Consider the following 22,426-nt stretch of genomic DNA (forward strand, 5'->3'; position numbering starts at 1 on the left):
ATACGATCCTCAATTGGATGGAACTGGAATAAATACTTTGAATGTTGCGATCCTGTCGGACTTATGATAGCTACCTGAATCGTAACAAAGCACTGTTGGCCAGAGGAGAACTGGCCCCCCGACTAAGCCTGGTTTCTTCCAAGGTTTTTTTCTCCATTCAAACACCTATTTGCCACTTGTCTGCCACCTGATGTCACCTGATGGAGTTTGGGTTCCTTGCCGCTGTCGCCTTTGGCTTGCTTAGTTGGGGACACTTGACATTTGACATTTGATATTCAACAGTGCTTCGATCTGCCTGCATTGACACTATTCTTTTAAGAGCTGCTGTGCAGCCAAATAATGTACCAGTTATCAATGTAAAGCTGCTTTGACACAATCTACATTGTAAAAAGCGCTATATAAATAAAGGTGACTTGACTTGACTTGAGGCTGGATAAATGTTCTGTCCAGCTAAGTGAATAGATAACCACATCGTCCAAGTATACTTCACAGTTCTCCACATCTGACAACACTGTATTCATCAAACGTTGGAATGTAGCAGGAACTAAGACAGAATATTGCAGCAAACTGTCTGGAGTGACAAAAGCTGATATTTCTGATGCACACTGAGTTAGAGGCACCTGCCAGTATCCTTTCAGAAGATCCAGCTTCGTTACATACTTAGCATTACCCACCCTGTCCACACAGTCTTCCAACCTAGGAAGCAGGAAGGAATCAGCCTTAGTTACATTGAGCGATAAGTGGAATCAGGTTTTGGTACCAGTATGCAGGGCGAACTCCAGGGACTCTGACTTGGCACAGCAAATCCATGCTTCAGCATATACTAGCAGGGCGGGCGAGAGCCGTGAGGGAACAGCGCAAGGCCGGTGACACGAGTGTTAATGAGCGTCAGCTGCGTGTTGCAACGGTCTCGAGTCTCTCACGGAGGAGCTCCGGAAGCATAAAAGGGGAGCGACGACAGTGAAGGACGAGAGAGGACCAGGCCTGGACTTTAAGTTATGTTTAATTATGTTTGTGTGGCCGGCAGACGTCCGTGAGGGCCTGCCAGCATTACTTTCCTTTTGTTATTTGTTTATTTAATATTAAAGTTATGTTGGAACGTTCGCCGGTTCCCGCCTCCTTCTTCCCGTACATACGAACTGCGTTACAGTGGCACACTCTCTCTCTCACACTTTTCTTCAGCTGTAGCTTTGTCACACTTTGTTCCACTTTTACACTGTGTAGTCACATACCTTTTTAGCATGTTGATGTGGCACACACGGCTTTTGCGCCTCCGGTCAGGGGTGTCAATGATGTAATTTGTGCCACTCACTTTCTTTTTAACTATGTAGGGACCAGTAACACAGAACCAGGGGTAAGTAACAAAGCCAGAACGGAATCGCCAGGGTGGAAGGATCTGATAACAGACTTCTTTCATAGCGTGCTTTCATCTTTCCTTGTGCTGTTACAAGGTGTTGTGCTGCCACTTCACGAGTGCGTTGTAGTCTCTGACAACGAGACTGAACATAGTCAGGAATAGTCATAGGGGTCGGATGTTCAGCCAACAGTTGTTCACTCAACAATTTTACGATCCTTGTACAGCACACATGATAGTTATTAAATACTGATGTCCTGCCTTGGTCTTCGGCAACGGGCCAACACAATCACACAATCAGTGACCAGTCGTTCGAATAGCTCACTCATGACAGGTATTGGATTAAGTGGAGCAACAGTAACTCTCTGGTTCGGCTTTCCTGCGAGTTGACAAACTTTTTTGCAAGCTTTACAAAAGGCAGACACAGCAGATTTTATACCAGGCCAGTAGAAGTATCTGGAAATTCAATAGAATGTTTTTGTCACACCCAGATGGCCGGACATTACGTGTTCATGAGTCAGTTTTAACACATGTGTGCGATAGCCAGCAGGTAAAACTATCTGTCTTACCTCCTGACAATTCTCATCCTCAACATCTGGTTTCCATCTGCACATCAGCACTCCATCATCCCAGAAATACATCACTCCTGAATCAGACATTTGCCCAAGTACTGCAGCTTTAATGCTTTAGTTAATGTTGTGTCTTTTCGTTGCGCTTTTATCAAATGTTCTCGGCTCACTGTTTAAGGGGGTTTTAGACTCTGAACTGGGATCATGCTTTAGCTCAGGCTCTACAGACAGTGTACACTCTAATGGAATAGAGTCATGAACTAGAAAGGAATCAGCCAGATTTGCCATTTCATTGAACTTCTGTGCTTATGCACAGGTCACTGCGCATGCAGGGAATGCTGAAGGAAACTGGCGAGGGGGGTGTGGTTCAGCGAGGTCTGCAGAGGGGGAACAGGTGCAGAGACGAGTGGTGATAAGGAAGTCAAGTGTGTAATTATTAACACCTGTCTCTAATTCCAGTGATTGACGGAGAGACAGGATATAAGCGCCCCGCGGACCTTAGAGGAAAGAGAGAGAGACTGAGACTGCATTTTGTGTGCATACTGTGTTTGGCAGAGAGCCCACAGGTTTTTGTTTGCGTTTATTCTGTTGAATAAAAGTTGGATTATCCGCTGACCCTGACTTCTTTGTCCTTCCTCATTTGAACCTGGTTACAGAAAGATCAGATTGCACCTTTTCAATTGGGAATGTGTCACTATTGGAGTAGGAAAAACTTCACCACCTGCTAAATCATTTCCTAATATTAAATCTACACCTTCCACAGGTAACTGTTTACGGACACCCAGCTTGAACGCTCCACTGACAAGATCTGACTTCAAATGAACCATATGCAGAGGCACATTAACACAGTCCATCTCAATACCTCGGACTAATACATCAAAACCAGTGTAGGTATCAGCAGAAAATGGTAGACTATGCTCAAGAATAAAGGATTAAGCTGATCCGGTATCTCGAAGCATGAAAACTGGCTTAAACTCAGCATCAGGGCAAATGGAAACCATGCCTTCTAACAGAAATGGCTAATAACTTTCCACATCAGCTGTGCTTAGCTTTGGTAAAGACTGAGAAAGTGCTACACTCTTAGTTTTCGAATTCTTCTGCTTCCACAATTGACAGTCTGCAATCAGATGTTCAGGGCTCAGACAATAGAAACATTCACGTTTCTCATTATTGGCAGGTTTAATTTTACGAATACTCTTGGAAAAGTTTTCCACTCTAACAGGGCACATTATACAAGGCATCTCGGAGCAAAATTTGACAAAGTAAGAATCTACTTCTGCTTCTCTGAATGGTGGTACAAGTTTAATATATCTACTGGGGTCAAACGGAACATCAGAAGGTGCATCGTTGTGCCCCCCAGCCAAAGGAGTAGTTACTGTTGATATAGGAGAGGAAATTGATTAGGTTTTAGTACGTGGTATAGGGACTGGTTGCGCAGCCACGCGCTGAGCTTCTAAAGCTGGTTTTCGCAATTTAATATACCTATGAGCCTCCGCTTCAACAGTTCTCAATTTGATCATTTGAGCTTCACACTCCTGCTTCTTTATTTCCAAATCCAACTCTCTTAACCTCACAGCTAACCTAGGGTCGTGTAACGACATAGCATCAATGTCAGGTAGATCTACATCATCCAATTCTTTACCTGCTGCAGCTTCGAGTTGTTCTACCCCTCCACTATTATCACTTTGTCTTGGTAAAATTCCTTCATTTACTAATTTGTCATACAGCTCTTCTTTAATGACCTGTTTGGTAGCCTCTCTGGGGACGTTAATCCTAAAGAAATCTGCTATCATCAAGAGATCACTCTTTTTACAGTGATTAAAGACTTCAGTAGTCGGCGCAAGAGTAAACGAGATTAGATCAAATTCCATCTTTAAATCTACTAACACTCTCCTCTTTCACCCAAGAAGAAAACAGTCAGCAATCAACAGATAGAAAAAATAGTACTCACCAAAGCTGCGTTGCATGTGACCAAATCCTGAATTTAGAAGTGACGTGCATACAATTGTCACGGAGCAGTGGGGGAAAATTCACAATTTTTGAATGGAAGAATGGATGAACAACGAGCTTACATTTGTTATTTCAAAGATGGACGAGCCCCCATTTGTTACGAACTCTTAGAGGTTTCGGAGAGAACGTAACAAAGTTAAAAAATAAAAATAAAAAAAAAATAAAAGGTGATTAAATGAATGAACGATGAGAAATCTCCTTTTCCTCTATCCCAGCTATTTTCACTTTCACAATTGATATTTCTCATAAAGGTTCACACAAAACCCTCTATTAAACACCATAAAATAAAAGAATACCAAACCAGAAATATACTTAAATTTGTTTTTTTATTCAGGGCTTAACAGAAGCCAAAAGATTAAAGCTGCAAGGCCTTTAAGCACATAAAAAGGTGTTATATTTTATTTAGCAAGCATGTAAACACTTAAATCATAGATTAAAAAGACCATTTACAGCCAATACAGGCAATTTAGTAAGGAAAAATATGGTTTTTAAAGGTTTTTTGACAGTTATAGCTCCACCTATTGCCTGATCTCCACCACTTTTTTTGGGTGTTCTCAGAGTGTGTCCATACATATGTGTGCCAAACGGAAGGGTTCGAAAGTAACTGTGCAACTTATGTTCAAAGTGAAATTATGCTGAAGTCGTTCTACATTTGTACAAAATACCACCTGGTATCGATAGACCACACTTGTGAGTTATTGACCACAGCAAAAATATATCTCTGTCTAAAACATTATCTTTTAAGTTTTTCTGAAAAATGGTACTTTCGTATGGTGGTACTGCTCTCCCTACAAAGAACACCAACCACCACGCAAAAAAAACAACAAAAAAAAACCCTGCGGTTTCAGGATAAGCCTGGGTCTGCTAAAGTTGTAGGATATTGGAAAATAATAATGTCTTTTCTGTTAACCAAACGTATTGCCACATTATTATGCTTCATTTTAATCTTCGCTATTGCTTCAATGCAAATGAACAAGTGCGCCGTTATTTGTTGCCTAGTGACGTGTATGTTCAAGTAAGCCAGATATGCGCAGATTCTGCGCAATGCGCTGTATTTAATATATCATGATGACTCACGAGTGGCGAGTGTTAATTTCAAACCCTGGACTCGAGAACAGCGAGTTGTCTCAGCGAGTGATTCATTCATTTTGTGTTGACCGCGTATGCGGAACATCCCATAGGTTCTGCACAGTAAACAGAAATGATTAGTTGACTTCTCGAGTCTTTCGTGTTTGAGTCAATCGTTCATCAAGTCCCAGCCCCATAGACAAGGCTATGTAGTCTGTACCAGAAACAGAAATGATTAGTTTGCCTCCCGAGTCCTTCAGGATCGAGTCGTTCATTGCACATATCTTTTGATAATTATAATTCCTAAATATAATACAACATACAGTCAATAGTAATATGAATGTAATGTATTTGTTGTGAGACACTGAGCCGGGAAGCGGTCACGTGACAAAAGAATGAAGGACTCAGACCTGAGACTCGAGAGATAAACTAATGTCTTCAGTTTCTGCATTCAGCCTATGGGGCTGTGACGTGATGTACGAACGACTCAAACCCGAAAGACTCGAAAGGTGAACTAATAATTTCTGTTTCCGGTACAGACTACATAGCCTTGTCTATGGGGCTGGGACTTGATGAACGAACGACTCGAACCAGAAAGATTTGAAAGGCGAACTAATCATTTCTGTTTCCTGTACTGCAATTGCATATGGGGCTGTCCCCATAGACATAATGTCTATGGCTGTCACGGCCCAGATCAGATACTGACAACGGGATTAACGTCTCAAACCCGAAGACACGAGAGGTGAACTAATCTTTCTGGGGAACAGACGTGATAAATGTGTGACAAAAGAAAGAACAACTCGGATCAGGAGGTGAGGTGAACTAACAGGTTGCATAGCCTGAAGACCCTGCTAAGCAATTAATTAATCATTTCTTAGTCCTAATTTGGCCTTCATGGCTGTATTAATTAGCCTATAGTTTCTTTTTTATTCCAAATGTGATAAACGTTTGTGTAAGTATAAACGTTATGTGTTGGGGAATTTAACATGTAACATTTCAGTTATATTCTGCTGAAATAAACGAAATGAATGAAATGACTTGAAAAAAGATTCATTCATTTTGCTGAACGAGATTCAAAGATCAGAGTCAGTAAAATTATCTGAACTTCCCACTACTAGATGGATATCCTTGAACGGATACTTCTTGAGGCAAATTTGGACTTTCTGCGCAAAGGCGCCCTCCGGCTTCCAGTATGAATTAAACAAACATAATATTTATAATGAATTATAGTTAATAGGCTGCCTGCTTTATTCCCAAAAAATAAAAGTTCCCTTTCAAGGGAACTCAAGCTGCATCGAAACGCTGCGGGAACGCCTCTGCGTGATTGCATCGTGAAGCACATATGAAATCAGTCCAATGGAGTGACGGAACGTCATAGGCAGGTGACGTCACTGACCAGGAAACTAAAAAGCCTACCCGAAAACCCATTCATTCAGCTTCTGTGCCTTCAGCAAGCGCTATGTGCGAAATTGTCTCTGTCTATTTATTGTTTGTCACAAGCATATATATTTCAGACAGTATTACAAAGGTGAGCAAACAGCCTTTTGAATCGTGTGTCCCTCCCTGCCCTCGCTATATTACGAGTGGTGATATACGCGAAAAGAGTTGTTTGTTTGGGAGCGGACATGCACATCAGCTCTTGTGTGGGCTGACAGTGTTCATTCATAAAATGTCCCAACGTGTAAGAATGCACTGTAGTGATTTTGGATTAGCCTTACATGAGGGCACCACAAATGTAGTTATTTATGGTCTTAATATTAATAATTTGTATTAATATTAATATTGAGTCAGATGATTCCTTCCAATATTTCGGGGCACCAGTCAGGAATCTCACTTTGACAATAAAGAACAATCATGAAAGATTGTTGACTGAATTAGAATTTTATAAATTGGAGGAAGTTTATCATCTGACCAATCTGAAGGATTTAGTGAGATTCAGGCGAGCTTGTAGAGCCTCTGATTATCAACACAAGTATGACACAGTTTGAAATAAAATGAATTTATTAACAAAAAGATATACAAGAGTAAAATATCACACTCACTAAATACTACTAAGGAAAAATGACTAAACTACTAAGAAAATTTAATCAATAATCAAACAGAAACTACAAACTACAACACAAATGGATGTTAACAAAACTGAATGCCAAGTAGATGAGCAACGGATTGGACGAAGCAATGAATGGGTAATTAGCAGTCTATTTTTTACTAAAAATAGTAAAAAAGCATTTACTATGAATACAGATAACGTGTCTAATGTATCTATCTGTGTACGCTGACCCTAGATAAATAGTCTCTACACAAATAGCAATCTCCTTGTGCAGTGGGAGACTGGATTGCTTTCCAACAGCTGCAGAGCTGCACTGAGTGCTGGAGGTCTTTGTGTAATCCAGAGAACTGTAGGTCAGATGTTGGTCGGTCCGTAGGATCTTCTGTAGGTTGGAGGTACTTGAGTTATGCAGGTCGGGAGTCAAAGTCCTCTGCAGAAGCACTTGGGCTGCTTGAAGATCCATGCGATGAAAGGTTTACTCGCAAGAGTCTCACCTTGGTCGTGCTGTTGTTCTTTCCTCATCAGGTCAGAAACTCAGAACGAGGGTTTGTTCAATTGGGGAAGCTTTTACTCCTTCCTGTTGGGGAGAGGATTACAAATCCCCACCTTTCCTGATGTGGTGATGTGATTGGGTCACAGCATTCCAGGTGTCCGTCCCTTAACACGCCCACCTTTCATCCTGTAAAACTTGTTGTATTGCCCCAAAATACACAGTTAAATAAAACAATGTCTTTAGGACCTTGGAAATGCTTTATTTCTTTTTCAAACCTTTCTCAAAGTCCTTGTAGCAGTGTTCTGAACTGTAGAAGTGAGTCCAAACTTGATGTGAATTGGTTGAGGTATCACACTTCTGTCTCAGTGGGTGCAGTTGAATTGGCTTTTATTCCAGGTGTGGTTTCCACTGTGTGTGCACAGATTCCTGGATGAGTAAAAGGATGTATAGGACATGTTCCTTACAGTATTCCTGTCCATTTTTGGTGATTTCAAGCCAAAATGTCTTTCTTTCTGAGCATTTCTTTGTTCTTGCTGTGCTCTAGCCAGAACCAGTTTGGCAGCCCTAGGAGTCCATGGTCATTCACACCTTGAACTCAGGCATGGAGGGCTGAGGTGAACAAAGGCAACTCGTGATGAGATTAACCTATCATCAATGGGCCGTTGATGTCATCTTTCCTGTCCTCCACCTTTGGCAGCTCTGATTACAATAGTCATTTAGTTGAGGGCATTGAGGGCATTGAGGGTCCTATCAGACTCTTTTGTATTAATCAAAGTGGGACAAAAGAGATGTCTGTTGTGAAGCTCTGGTGCCATCACGTCTGTTGTTCACTACAGCACTATCAGGCGTTTCATAGCCCAGCTCCCGTTGACTTTCCTCTCCAGAGAGGAAAGTCTTGCACTCACGTTGCCAAGGCAACGTGGGTCTGCAATAAAGAATCTATGGCTCGGATCTCACGTTGCTGAGGCAGCGCGTAGATTATGGGTCTGCAATAAAGAATCTATGGCTTGGATCTCGTGTTGCCGAGGCAGCGCATATAGATTATGGGTCTGGAATAAGAATCTATGGCTCGGATCTCGCGTTGCCGAGGCAATGCGTAGATTATGGATCCGCAATTTACTTATAATGCGGAGGCAAACCATTTGTGTTTGAAAGCCATGATTTTAAGATTCTTTTTGTGTTTTAGATTCTATTAGGAACATATACTTGTCTGATTGTTTATTTGCTGTATTTAATTTTTGAGAAATTAAATCAAATATCTTTATGACTTTGAAAACTTACAAATATTGATGATATAAACAAATGTACTTTTATAAATCCATGTTTATGGTAAGGGCACGTGCCGAGTGCTTCGTGCCTTTTCTAAAATCCATGTTTATGGTAAGGGCACGCGCCGAGTGCTTCGTGCCCTTTCTAAAATCCATGTTTATGGTAAGGGCACGCGCCGAGTGCTTCGTGCCCTTTCTGAAATCCATGTTTATGGTAAGGTCACGTGCCGAGTGCTTTGCGTCCTTTCTAAGATGAGCTTCGCTACCCGTACTCCCCCTAGGGAGATCGGGGCAAAGCTAGCAGTTGAAGCCTTCAAAGGGTAAAACGGATCTGAGGACTGTTATCTCTAAGTAGACTTCGGCAAAGAAGCACTGACGTCTGTGGTGTTAGGCTTCTAAAGGCAGACCCCTTCGGGGGAAGATGGTTTCCACCTCACTATATGGTCTTTCTTTGGTGCCCTCAGGGGGGCACTCTGCCAACCCTGCCGCAATGCCGGGATGCAGAGGGTCCCCGCGAATTACCCGAGGGTGGCTCACGCTCTGAGGAGAGTTTCACTGCAGTCAAGCCAGTTGTTCCCTGCCTGTGCACCGCTTCAGGGCGCTGTGCTGACTGCTCAAAGTACAAAAGCTGAGGGTGGTCCCCTCTGAAGACAGACGGCATTCACCGCATTACACGGTGCCCGTTTTCCTTCTGTGCCCTCAGGGGGGCACCCTGCCAACCCCGCCACAATGCCGGTGTGCAGGGGGTCCCTGCGAGTCACCCGAGGGTGGCTCGTGCTCTCTGAGGAGAGTTTTATCACAGTCAAGCCAGACGTTCCCTGCCGGTGTGCCGCTTCAGAGCACTGTGCTGACTGCCCAAAGTATACCAGAGGCCAGTTTCAAGAGACTGGTACCCTTAGCAGATTTTCTGGCAGAGTGGGAATGTCTGCCGAACATATCTCTGTGGGTCCTGCAGATATTAGAAAAAGGATACGCCATTCAGTCGTCCACCCCGATTCAGCGGGGGTCCTGCCCTCTGTGGTGGGCCCCGAGCAGGCTCTGGTTATGGCACAAGAAGTAGAGACTCCTCTACAAAAGGAGGCTATAGAAATGGTTCCTCCTCCCAGCAGGGAGTCAGGATTTTACAGCCTGCACTTCATTTTTCCAAAAAAGGATGGGGGTTGCATCCAATCTTAGATCTGCACTGTAGCAAACAGATCGTGTCACAAATCAGGTCAGAGAACTGGTTTGTCACGATACTTCTAAAGGACGCATACTTACACATGTCCATCCTCCCACAACACAGGAGGTTTCTGAGGTCCGCTTTCGGGGTCGAAGCGTACCAATATCGAGTTCTTCCTTTTGGCCTAGCTTTGTCACCCGCACTTTCATGAAGTGTGTAGACGTGGCTTTGACACCCCTGCGTATGCGGGGCATTCACATTCTAAACTACATTGATGACTGGTTGATATTACTTCATTCAGAGCAGATGGCGGTTCAACATTGAGATGTTGTTCTCGCACACATGAGGAAGTTGGGGTTGAGGCTGAAAGCAAGAAAGGTGTTCTTTCTCCAACACAGAGGACCGCTTATCTGGGCATAGTATGCAATTCGATAGCAATGCAGGCTCTTCTGTCACCTGCCCGTGCAACTTCGATTCTCTCAGCCATGACAGAGATGAAGCTAGGCCAGTCACTCACTGTCAGCAGTTTCAGACTGTTGGGTCTTATGGCAGCAGCATCCAACGTGATACCTTTTGGCCTGCTGAACATGAGACCATTACAGTGGTGGCTTAAAACCGTACGATCAAGGTCACGCGGCGATGCCTTTGTGCCTTAGTCATATGGAAAAACCTTGGTTTCTTTCCCAGGGACCTGTGTTGGGAGCTCTTGGTCGTCGTGTCACGCTAACAACAGATGCTACTCTCACAGGCTGGGGAGTGATCATGAGTGGTCGCTCTGCTCAGGGTCTGTGGCAGGACCATCATCTCACCTGGCACATAAAGCGCCTGGAGATGTTGGCAGTATTTCAGGCTCTGAAACACTTCCTTCCAGACCTCAGAGACCATCATGTACTTGTTTGCTCCGACAACACATCGGTGGTCTCATACATAAACCATCAGGGGGGTCTGAGGTCGCACCCGTTTTACAGACTGCTTTATCAGATCTTCCTGTGGACCCAGGGAAAATCAAGGCAGTTTATATCCTAGGGTACCTCAATTTGGGAGCAGACATCCTGTCAAGACAGGGGCCGAGGCCCGGGGAATGGAGACTTTACCCCCAGGTGGTGGAACTCCTACGGGAGAACCTCGGCGAGCCAAGGTGGATCTGTTTGCGTCTCGAGAGACAACTCACTGGCCATTATGGTTCTCCATGACAAACCCAGCACCTCTAGGGCTGGACGCCATGGTACAGGTGTGGCAGAGGCTACGTCTGTACGCATTTCCCCCGGTTGCGCTGCTCCCGGGAGTTCTAGAGAGAGTTCGCCAAGACGGGGTCCATCTGTTGCTTGTGGCCCCGTTCTGGCCAGCCCAAATATGGTTCTCGGACCTGATGTCCCGTCTAGACAGCTCTCCGATGGAGACTATGGGCTTGGCCTCTGAGGGGGCCCAGCTCATGAGTTCAGGTCTCTCAACTGAGGTTGTTGAGACCATCCTCCACTCCAGAGCTCCCTCCACGAGGAAACTCTATGCTTTGAAGTGGAGATTATTCACTTCATGGTGCGGAAATCACCAGTGGGATCCAGTTAACTGCCCCGTTGGCGTGGTGCTGGAGTTCCTGCAGGAAAGATTTTCCACAGGGCTATCCCCCTCCACAATAAAGGTGTACGTGGCGGCCTTAGCTGCTTACCACGCTCCTTTGAGTGGTGTATCTTTGGGGAGACACCCGCTTATTACTCGTTTCCTTTATGGCACCTTAAGACTTAGACCTGCAGTTCGCACTAGAGTGCCGGCACCATCTTTCTGCTTGCTATATCGTCTCTCAAGAGGATTGGAGACATTCAAGCTCTCTCAGCATCTCCCTTGTGCCTGGAATTTGCACCCGACATGGTTTAAGCTTTTCTGCACCCTAGACTGGGTTACATTCCTAAGGTCCCCACTAATATTTTGAGGCCTATTGTACTGCAGGCCTTCTGTCCTCCTTCCTTCAGACCAGGAGAAGCTGAATCTGCTTTGCTCTTTTAGGGCATTAGATGCGTACGTCCACAGAGCTGCCCTGTGGAGAAAGTCAGAACAGTTATTCGTTTGTTTCGGGTCACCTAGGAAAGGTCACCCTGCATCTAAGCAGAGGATGAGCAAGTGGGTGGTCAAGGCCATCTCACTTGCTTATGAGTCGGCTGGTCAGCCTCCACCTTTGGCTGTTCGAGCTCACTCGACCAGGAGTATGGCCACTTCCAAAGCGCTATTGTCAGGAGTTTCTCTCAGGAACTTTGTGATGTGGCAGGCTGGTCCTCGCTGCATACCTTCGTGAGGTTCTATGAACTGGACCTCGCTGCGTCTCCCTGCCATACTCCCAGCATGCCCGTATGTGACTTGCTTCAGTTTTCCAGAAGCTGAATGAATGGGTTTTCGGGTAGGCTTTATAGTTTCCTGGTCAGTGACGTCACCCGCCTATGACGTTCCGTCACTCCATTGGACTGATTTCATTCATGCTTGTGTCTTGTTCCCTATTCAGGGAACTAAGGTTACATGTGTAACCGAGACGTTTTCTGTAAAGTAAAATTATTATTATTATTATTATTTTATGCAGCCATAGTAGGCATAACAAACCTGGTGTTGTTTATATATATATATATATATATATATATATATTTTTTTTTTTTTTTTTTTTTTTTTTTTTTTTTTTGAATTTTAAATCACAATTTTAACCAGAAAAATCACAATTAGACACAGCCCTAGTTGCTTCAGCATGTCACAGTTGTTTTGTTGTTGTTGTTTTACAGGAACCAGATGCCACTGATAAGTTGTGCTGAAACTGTTTCTCTGAGAGCGCTGTACCAATATCAGCAAGCTGCACTACACAAACATGGTAAAATGAAAAAAAAAACACCTTGGAAATGACAGGTTTGTTGAACAGGAACTGTTTCAGGAATGGCACAAAGGTGTGTGACTGTTCAAGTCTCCGTCTTTAGATCAGTGTGTTCTTTGTTCTAGTTCCCACACAGTCCCATTCAGCTGACAGGGCCATAAGGGGAGGGTCTTTGTTTTCCCAGGTGTGAGACACATCATTATTCATGATCGTTCATACCCTCCCCGCATACAGCCTTCTGACACAAAACATGTCTTACAAATTTTAAATCAATATATTGTTTTATGTGAATGAGTGGGAAGGATGATTTTCACATAGTTTTGAAGCAAAAAATCTAGCCTACATCATACATTTTTCAAAAGTCTTGTGAACAAATATTCAGTATATGGGTTTTATGGCCTTATTTCAGTGACTTAATTTTTTTTCAAAAACCACGCATAAACGTCATTTTCTCAAAACTACAAACTTTTACATACATGCTGCTCACATATTATTGTAGCATAGTTTGTGCTGAATATAGTGTAATCAGACTTTACCCATGAAAATGTTAAAAGTAACAGAAACCAGCACAAATGTCAGGGCATGTCAAAACACCTACAGGGCCCAGAAAACACCTCCGGGCCCAGAGGGTTAATACTTGGACTAACCTGTTCATACTTGCTCCTCCTCCATCACTATGGCATGAAAGTGCAAGTCTTAATAGCTAGTTAGAATTGTTTGGCAGGAACAGGTTAGAGGGTGGAGAGCAACAGTTTCTTTAATCGCATACTCACACTGGTATTTAGAATTCTTGGAAGTTTCATTTTGTATTTTTGTTTGGAAAGTAAACTGGAGATTGTGATTAATAAATTACGTTTTGTTTTGTTCTGATGACAAAGATACTACTCCACTAACCTAAAGGGGCTAAAGAAAGTTTTTAATGATTAGCCGTCACAACTACGCAAGTAAAACTAATTTACAGTGTAACTTTAAGTAATTATACCTATATAGTACATATATAGGCTTCCGTGTTTCAAGGCATGTAAAACTAAAACTATTGCAACTTTTATTAAAATACTGGGGAAATATACTCTTGTTCTATGTAGTTACAGGGTAAGTGTGACATCTGTGGGCTGTAAATTAAAGTGGTGCTTGTTACTCTCTTGTTTCATGAAGTTACAGGATAAGTACAATAAAAACACATACACAATCACAAATATCACTGACTCTCAAACCTTTATTTGAAAACATATTTCAAAAAAGATTTTCAAAAAACACTTCTTATTCGTTTAAAACTAGTTTTATTTTTTTAAAATCAACATTTCATTTCAAATGCTAAAGTCCTGACAGAAAGTAGCATGTTTGCTATTATGTATTAAAAGAAAATTCAGTACACACAGAAATGTCCTCACCATTTACTCATCTTTTACCCTCATGTCATCCGAAATTTCTTTCTTCAGATGAACACAAACAAAACTTTTAAGAATAAATAATAATAAATAAATAATCTCTGCTAATGCAGAGTTCCTAAAAGTTGAAGCATCAAACAGCACATTACAGCAAAAACGGTAATCCATACAACACCAATGGATAAATCAAGGTCTTCTGAAGTGAAACGATAAGTGTTTGTAAGAAAAATGCATAAACTATCGCCGAAAAAATGCTGTAAACTATCGCCGAAAAAATGCTGTAAACTATCGCTTTGGACCAACTGTCACCAGTGCATGTGTGACGGTCTTGCCTGGGCGGTCCTTCTGCCGAGTGGAACTGCACAATGTAGATACAAAACGTGGAAATAAGGGATCGAGAATAAATCAGTTCCACAGCAGATCTCGTTATCTCTGCTTCTGTTTATTTAAAAAACTACTTTCTTTTTAATCTTTTTAAATCAGTGAAATCTTTTAGCATTGTGATCGTATAGTGAGTACAATTTTGCAGATTGACAATTATAATACATTTTCAGTGAATTAATCACAAATCAACTCAATTAAATACTGAATAATTCAATTAAATTCAAAGTGAACAGAAACATCCCCATCTAGTGGTGAAAATGTGCAATTTAATTCGAACAAATAATCCTTTAAACAAATTAAAACAACATATCTTGCAACATACCTGCACAATGGACATACAAAACGTGGAAATAAGGGAAAACTGCATGGAGAATAAATCAGTTCTACATAAAACAAAGACAATGCACAAATTAATTACGATTGGGCCTCGTAATACAAAGTCAAAATGACTCAATATAAAATAACGCATTCAACGCCAAACACATATCAGTAGTTCCATAACATGTTCATTGCAGGATATATCCACAATAAAGCAGTTATTTATGTGTTTTGAACACTTTTAACTGATAATTCTCTGACTGCTCAAAACATGCAACTTGCCCACAGCATGTCCAGTTATCTCTGCTGTGGGTGGTCCCTATTTCACACGCCAAATGCCATCACGCAACAGACAGATGGCGCTGTCCCCATTTATGCATTAATTTAACATTTTTACATTCCGTTACACATGCATGAGAGGGTAGAGTTCACGCTTGACGTAACTTGAAGCGTGACGTATGCGCGCCAAGAAACTCGTGAAAAGTCGTGCAGATTTCGGATGCCGTCAGGTTTTTTTTTTTTTTTTTATAATAATAATGCTCACAACAAAATACAAACAATAACAGACAATAAAAATGAGAAACAAACAATATAGGAGAACAAAGATGGCAGCTTACGTCACGCTTCACGTTGCACTTCACAACAGGTTTATATCAAATGTGAACTCACCTCTCATGCACGCACTGGTGACAGTTGGTCGGAAGCAAAAAGATGAGTAAATTATGAGAACAATTCTAGGTGTACTGTATTTTCTTTTAATACATAATACAGAATGGCAAAATATGGGACTCCTTCTTAAAGGGGACCTATTATGCCCATTTTTACAAGATGTAATTTAAGTCTCAGGTGTCCTCAGAATGTGTCTGTGAAGTTTCAGCTTAAAATACCTCACAGATCATTTATAAATCCATGTGGTAAATACCCATTTCTGACTAAAGTCAAGAACAGGCTGTTTTTGTGCATGTGCCTTTAAATACAAATGAGCTGCTGTGCCCCGCCCCCTCTCTACGATCACAGTTCCTGCCTCACTTGGATTCTCTGCCAAATATTAACAAGACATCTGCTTGGTTTTGATTATCGTCTATATCGCGATCACTCTCACGGATAGCATAGTTCTTTTTTCATCATTAAAGTTTATTATTTCCACGCATTTTAAAGCTAAATCAGTTTAAATATCTAACTACATGGAACAAGAGTATATTTCCCCAGTATTTAAATAGAAGTTCTAATAGTTTTAGTTTTACTTGCCTTGAAACATGGAAGCCCAAACATAATCAGTGCACTTTTACTATCAAAAAAAATTATGTATTGGTACACTATTATTAAAAAAAGCTACGCAATGTATGTTCTCGCTAAATTGCTCCCAAATGTAAGATTGTTGCAAATCATAATAGAAGAATAATTACTCCTTTGTTCTAAAATACTTTCAGTATAAATAATTTGTTAATTTTTCTGGTTGTTACCCCTTTATTCCCTGAACTTTACATATTGTTCCCTTATACCTATACGTACACACTTTGTAGGTGCAAAGATTCACTCAAAGATCAAGACCTGAGACTTGAACCAGATTTCTAACTTGGACTCATATCTATAAAGTGCATGCCAAGGATATAGGCCAATGCAACATTTTATTTTCTAAAGTTTCATCCTGCTTGATAACGAGGGTCAATTTATTAGTTAAGAAGGGCAAGGTTGTTTTCGAATCAAATTCACCTCGTCTGTCAGTGATAAAACAGTGATTTGGCATTAGTTTGCTAAGTAGAATATAAAGAGGCTGATAAAAATGTGAACGTGGTCCAGTTGAGTTTAGCCAAATATGACTTCATCTGCATGTCACAAGGAATTAAATCCAATACAAGATATGTTGTGTTACATGCCAAAGTCATGGCTTTGGAGAAACGTTATGATGTTTGTATAAATACATTTATTGTGCCAAAATCTATTCTGTATATAGGTGTCCATTTGAGACAAATAAACTGTTGGGGAGTTAACTCTTTACTATGTTTTTTGAAAATGTGACTTTAAACGACCTTGGAAAGTCATGCGCATATGTTTATGCCAAAATGTTTTGGAAAGGAACTTGGGGAAAATATTAGACATTGTCTGAAGGATAGAAGAATCATACTATGTGAATTTATTCCTGTTATTCCTTCAAACATTTATGATTATAAACAACGATGTGTTCCAGATGATGTAATTCTTGAAATCATAGGTCAGTTTAAGATAAAGAGCTGTTTTCACATTGTCATAATGTTTTACGTATAGTTTTTGTTTTTGCAAGGATTTTGGATGAAGGGCATGTTAGTGAAACAGAAAAAAACAGATTACACTTTTGCAATGGATTACAAGTTTTTCTCTAAAGTATTGGGACATGCTATCATTAGAGGCTAAAGACCAAAGCTGCGCAGGCCTTGTTTTTGCCGTGACATTTTTCTTCTACTTTTAGAATATCATATCCGGCTAAAATCATACCATCATGTTTACATGTTAATTTGCCTACAATTGGCCTTGGCGTCATACGCTTGCTCTGAAAGACAAAGGTGTTCTATTGATCTCGGGCCGATTAGTTTTGATGTAGAGGGGTACAACTTACACACAACTAAACATTTTTGAGTTGCTTCATTAAACTTGAAATCTAACTCTATGTATAAAGTAAATATTTATGGAAACCTCTGACCAGAAATTATGGTTTATTAAAGTTCAGGAGGAGCACGTTCAGATAATCTACCCAATCCGCACGACAGAGGAGGCAAGTAGACCCCCAGTTTCACAGATGAGGCTTAAGCTAGTCCTAGACTAAAATGCATGTTTGAGCTGTTTTAAAGTGCCCCATTATGGATTTTTGAAAATTACTTTTCATGTAGTGTGTAACATAGCTCTCAGTGAATGAAAACATCCTGCAAAGTTTTAAATCTGAAAGTGCACTGTATATTAAGTTATTGTCTCTCAAAAGTAAGAGTCGACTCTGAGTCAATTAAATGAGTCATTTGTAAAACGAATCCCAAGCCGTTTCGTTGTGATGTCACAACGAAACATTAGCATATTGCCCGCACAGACACCAGGGAAAACTTGAAACCCAAACCTTGTGCTGTGTTCCCGTCATTTTACTGACTGCTTCATCAACCTAAATTTGTTCAATGAGAGATTCGCAAGCCAGTTGTTATTGAAGGATGGGTCAGTACCCAGTTTATTTAGACAAGCTTCTCCCTCCTCCGAATCACAACCTGTAAGTACGATTAATAATTGTTGCTATGTTTGACAGACTGACTGTTTTGTAGGAAAGAATTGCAATTCTCACAGAGAAAATGATTTAAATTAGTTTTTAAGTTTTTAAGAAGCCAAGATATAAAACTGCCCCTAAACGAAAAGACTCACCTGTTCTGATGTGGAATCCAACTGAAACAGCAGTCTATATGTCTATATGTCCTCTAAGTAGAAAAATAATAATAATCTTCTAGACAAATATGCGATTAGCAAGGACTAAAATCCGGTGTCTAACATCCACACAGTTCTGAGTTTCAGTTCAATGGCCTAAGTAGAGTAATGTTACTGGACTGAAACCCTTATACGGTTCAGTCCAAACATGTCAGTGACGTCTCCACGTCCAAATTCCGAGCCAGAGTCACTTTATAACCGTTACTTTGATCCCACAAAAGTATTAATTATATATCTGTTTTTAAGGGAGGGAACTACTAACTAGACTTTGTTTAATGCACAACAGAAAATAACTTATGCTGTTAACTTAGCAAGCACTGACAAAAAAAACCTGTGATCAATAAACCCAAACTATAATAAATGTCATTTTATCTTTCAAACACTTTTATACCCAATACAAAAAACATACATTTTTCACCAATCAATAACCAGCAGCGTAGAGATAAAAACAGATAAGATTTTTAGGTGGTGGTGAGATGATGATGATGTTAATAACAATAAATGTTCCTTCACCACAGCATATGAATCAATGTCCATGAAAACCAATGTCCAAGAATGCCATCCAAAAGTTTCCCAGTGCAACCTGTACTCCTAATATCAGTTAATATCAGTCCACGCCAAGTAGAAAGTCTCTTAATTCCCAAGTGGCAAAATCCAGTTTAAGGATCCACTGCAGTTGAATCAACTCATAGCCTCTAATCCCACTTTAATGTCATCTTTCTGACATAGGTCAAAAACAACAGACACACAAATAAAAGGATAAATCCCACAGAATGTGGAGTCTTCCGATTGAGCATAAAACTCACGGTTTCCCAATCAGGACCAATGATTTTTTGGAGCCATAAGCCATGCTTACTCCCTCCATTACAAATCTGACTTCTTCTACTCTTTACACTGATTTTATACCTGAGAGTATAGCTCCTTGTTGCCCCCTCATGGGGAGTAGTACAATAACAAAAAAAAAAACATGTTAACAGGTTTACAACTGTTACAACTTCATTCTCTGTATCATGCACTATACGTATTTAGCCTAGTTGTGTGTGTTGTGTTCGCTCCACGCAGCTTGTAGGTCTCCGGCTAACCAGTTAACAGCAATATGTGTTCGCTCCCAATTGTCTAGAAATGTGTCAAATGTTTTTCATTGTTATTACTTGGAGTTATGATAAAGAATAGAGCAATACATTGGTGTACAACTGGTGCTTTATCAATACGTTTCTGCGTTAGGCTAACACATATACCATGTCTGTTTGTGTGTTTACCACTGAGCTGTGGTCTAGTTTCGCTAACATAAACACAAAACAACTTATTTCCTCTCTAAGTCTTTATTTTTAGAACAGAGCGGAGCACCATAATTATTATAATACAATGTAAGTGATGCAAGCACTGTATACTGTACTCCGTGTTAACCAGCAGAAGTCATCTGACCAATCACCGCAGATTAGCGCCACGCAAATGAGGGGTTCGGCAAAATGAATCATTGAGCGAATCGTTTGTGTCACGGTCACCATCTTTCTCACCTTCCCTGGACTCCATTTCCCAGCATTCCTCCGTTTTACTCACCTGCACTCCATCAACAATCAGCACTGATCACCACCAGCTGTCTCTCATCACCTGCACTGTTTATAAGGACTCTCCACACACACACTCCTTGTCTAGTCTTGTCTATGACCCACTGGATGTGACTCACCTAAAGACTCCTACCAGATATTTGTCTCCTGTTCCATGTCTTCATTCTCCAACTCCTCGTCTCCTGTCTCCTGTTTCCTGTCTCCCATCCTGTGTTCTCATCCTACAACAAAAGAAAGTGCTCAGATTATATTCATCAGTGACTGTTAAATGTGTGTGTGTGGCTACTCATCTGTTCTGTGTCCATCCTGCTGCAATCACATTCCATATCTAGTGATGGGCAGATCGAGGCTTCGTGAAACACTGAAGCAGTTGAAGCAAATGTGCCATAATGTGTCGAGGCTTCGAAACAATCTGATACCCGTCTCCACGGTGACCCCTAGTGGTCAGAACAGTGCAAATGCAACAAAACCATAGGGTAAAGCCCATAGACACTTGTTCAATAATTCTTAGTGAGTCTGCATGATTCATGGGTTCATTTTATCATCGCCCTCTACCGGTGAACCATTGAAATTTCGAACTGTTTTGAAATGTTTCGAAACAGTGATGACGTAATGAAGCCTCGTTTACTAAAATCACGTGACTTTGGCAGTTTGATACACGCTCCGAATCACTGATTCGAAACAAAAGATTCATAAAGCTTCGGAGCTTCATGAAGCAGTGTTTTGAAATCGGCCATCACTATCCATATCCACCATTGCAATTACCACTGTGTTCAATAAAGCCTGTCTTCATTTATACTTACCATCTCCCTGGTCTGTGTTCCTTGACAGAAGATTAGACCATAACAGACTGCAACACTATGGGCATTTTGGGGCTGAGGCCACGGAGGCCATACCGCCATGGCGCCCCGAACTGCCCGATCTGCCATGGCCCCCCGAATGGCCAGCTCCGCCCGGGTCACCTGAGTTATCATATCTACCGTCACCGTCACTCTTCTGTCAAGACTCCAGGACGCCCGCCCTCCCCGGTTGTTCCATCTACAGCGTGAGGATGCGCCTACCTGGAAGAGGGAGTACTATCACGGTCACCATCTTTCTCACCTTCCCTGGACTCCATTTCCCAGCATTCCTCCTTTTTACTCACCTGCACCACTGATCACCACTAGCTGTCTCTCATCACCTGCACTGTTTATAAGGACTCTCCACACACACACTCCTTGTCTAGTCTCATCTGTGACCCACCGGATGTGCCCCTTTGATGTGACTCACCTAAAGACTCCTACCTGATGTTCGTCTCCTGTTCCATGTCTCCATTCTTCAACTCCTCATCTCCTGTCTCCAGTCCTGTGTTCTCATCCTACAAGCAGAGAAAGGAAAGTGCTCAGATTATATTCATCAGTGACTGTTAAGTAAGAGTGTGTGTGTGTGTGTGTGTGTGTGGCTACTCACCTGTTCTGTGTCCGTCCTGCTGCAATCACATTCCATATCCACCATTGCAATTACCACTGTGTTCAATAAAGCCTGTCTTCATTTATACTTACCATCTCCCTGGTCTGTGTCCCGTGACCGTTTGGGAGTCGTTGAGCAAATAAGGTAACAATAAATGCAGATTATAAAACAATTAAAGTGTTTTTTGACCTTGCATGCTTTTAAACCTGTTGTTGGGGACTCCCAAAACAAAATTAGGAACCTTTCAAATGCCATAATAGAGGCACTTTAACTGAAAGAAACTTGTACTGACATATCTTTAAATATTGTTGTCTCAATATGCACACCAGTAATGTTTTTTCTATGGTACGTTTATAAATGCTACTTAAATGTCCTAAATAAATTAAGACTTAGTCTAAGCCCTGTCTATGAGACCGGCATTACCTGCATTCCACGATAGTTTTACCAGCATTTGGTCCCGCCCAACTGCAACAATGTCCAAGATTGAACACTTTCAGTCCTTACTCTCCATAGATCCAAAATCTGTCGCCCTAGGATCATGTCCTCTCCACCTGCCACTGCTATTGAGCCCCCAGCTACATTGCTCAGACATCGGCTTGTCCGAACCACTACCCACATGCCAAGGCACCAAGGCCTCCCCTCACCCCCACTGGCAAGGCATTCACCTTCCTCATCAGCATCCTCCTAGACATTAGCCCTTCCAACAGTCCCTGCCATAGAGAAATGCACAGTCTAGGTCTAAGGCAAGCACTGATAAACTCAAACATTCAGTTTTCTCATAGATTGACTAAAGCACAGCTGTATGACCTGTACGTCTCCCTTCAGTCAGCCAACTGAACTTGCATCTTCCAGCATCACTGCCTTGTTCCTGCACAAGACTGTCCCTCCCTCCTAACACTCTGCTCCAACCCAAATCATCATATTCTATCTTCACCGCAATGCCACTGCCCATCCCACCGAATGCTGTCACCCTGGAACCCCCTCCCGTGGCCAACAACAAAGCACAGATTCTTTCGGGGCAGACATTGATCTATCTTCGTTATTGACGTTGCTCCCTCCTTCTGA

This window comes from Ctenopharyngodon idella, chromosome 14, assembly GCF_019924925.1.
Source record: "Ctenopharyngodon idella isolate HZGC_01 chromosome 14, HZGC01, whole genome shotgun sequence".
Lineage (NCBI taxonomy): Eukaryota > Metazoa > Chordata > Actinopteri > Cypriniformes > Xenocyprididae > Ctenopharyngodon > Ctenopharyngodon idella.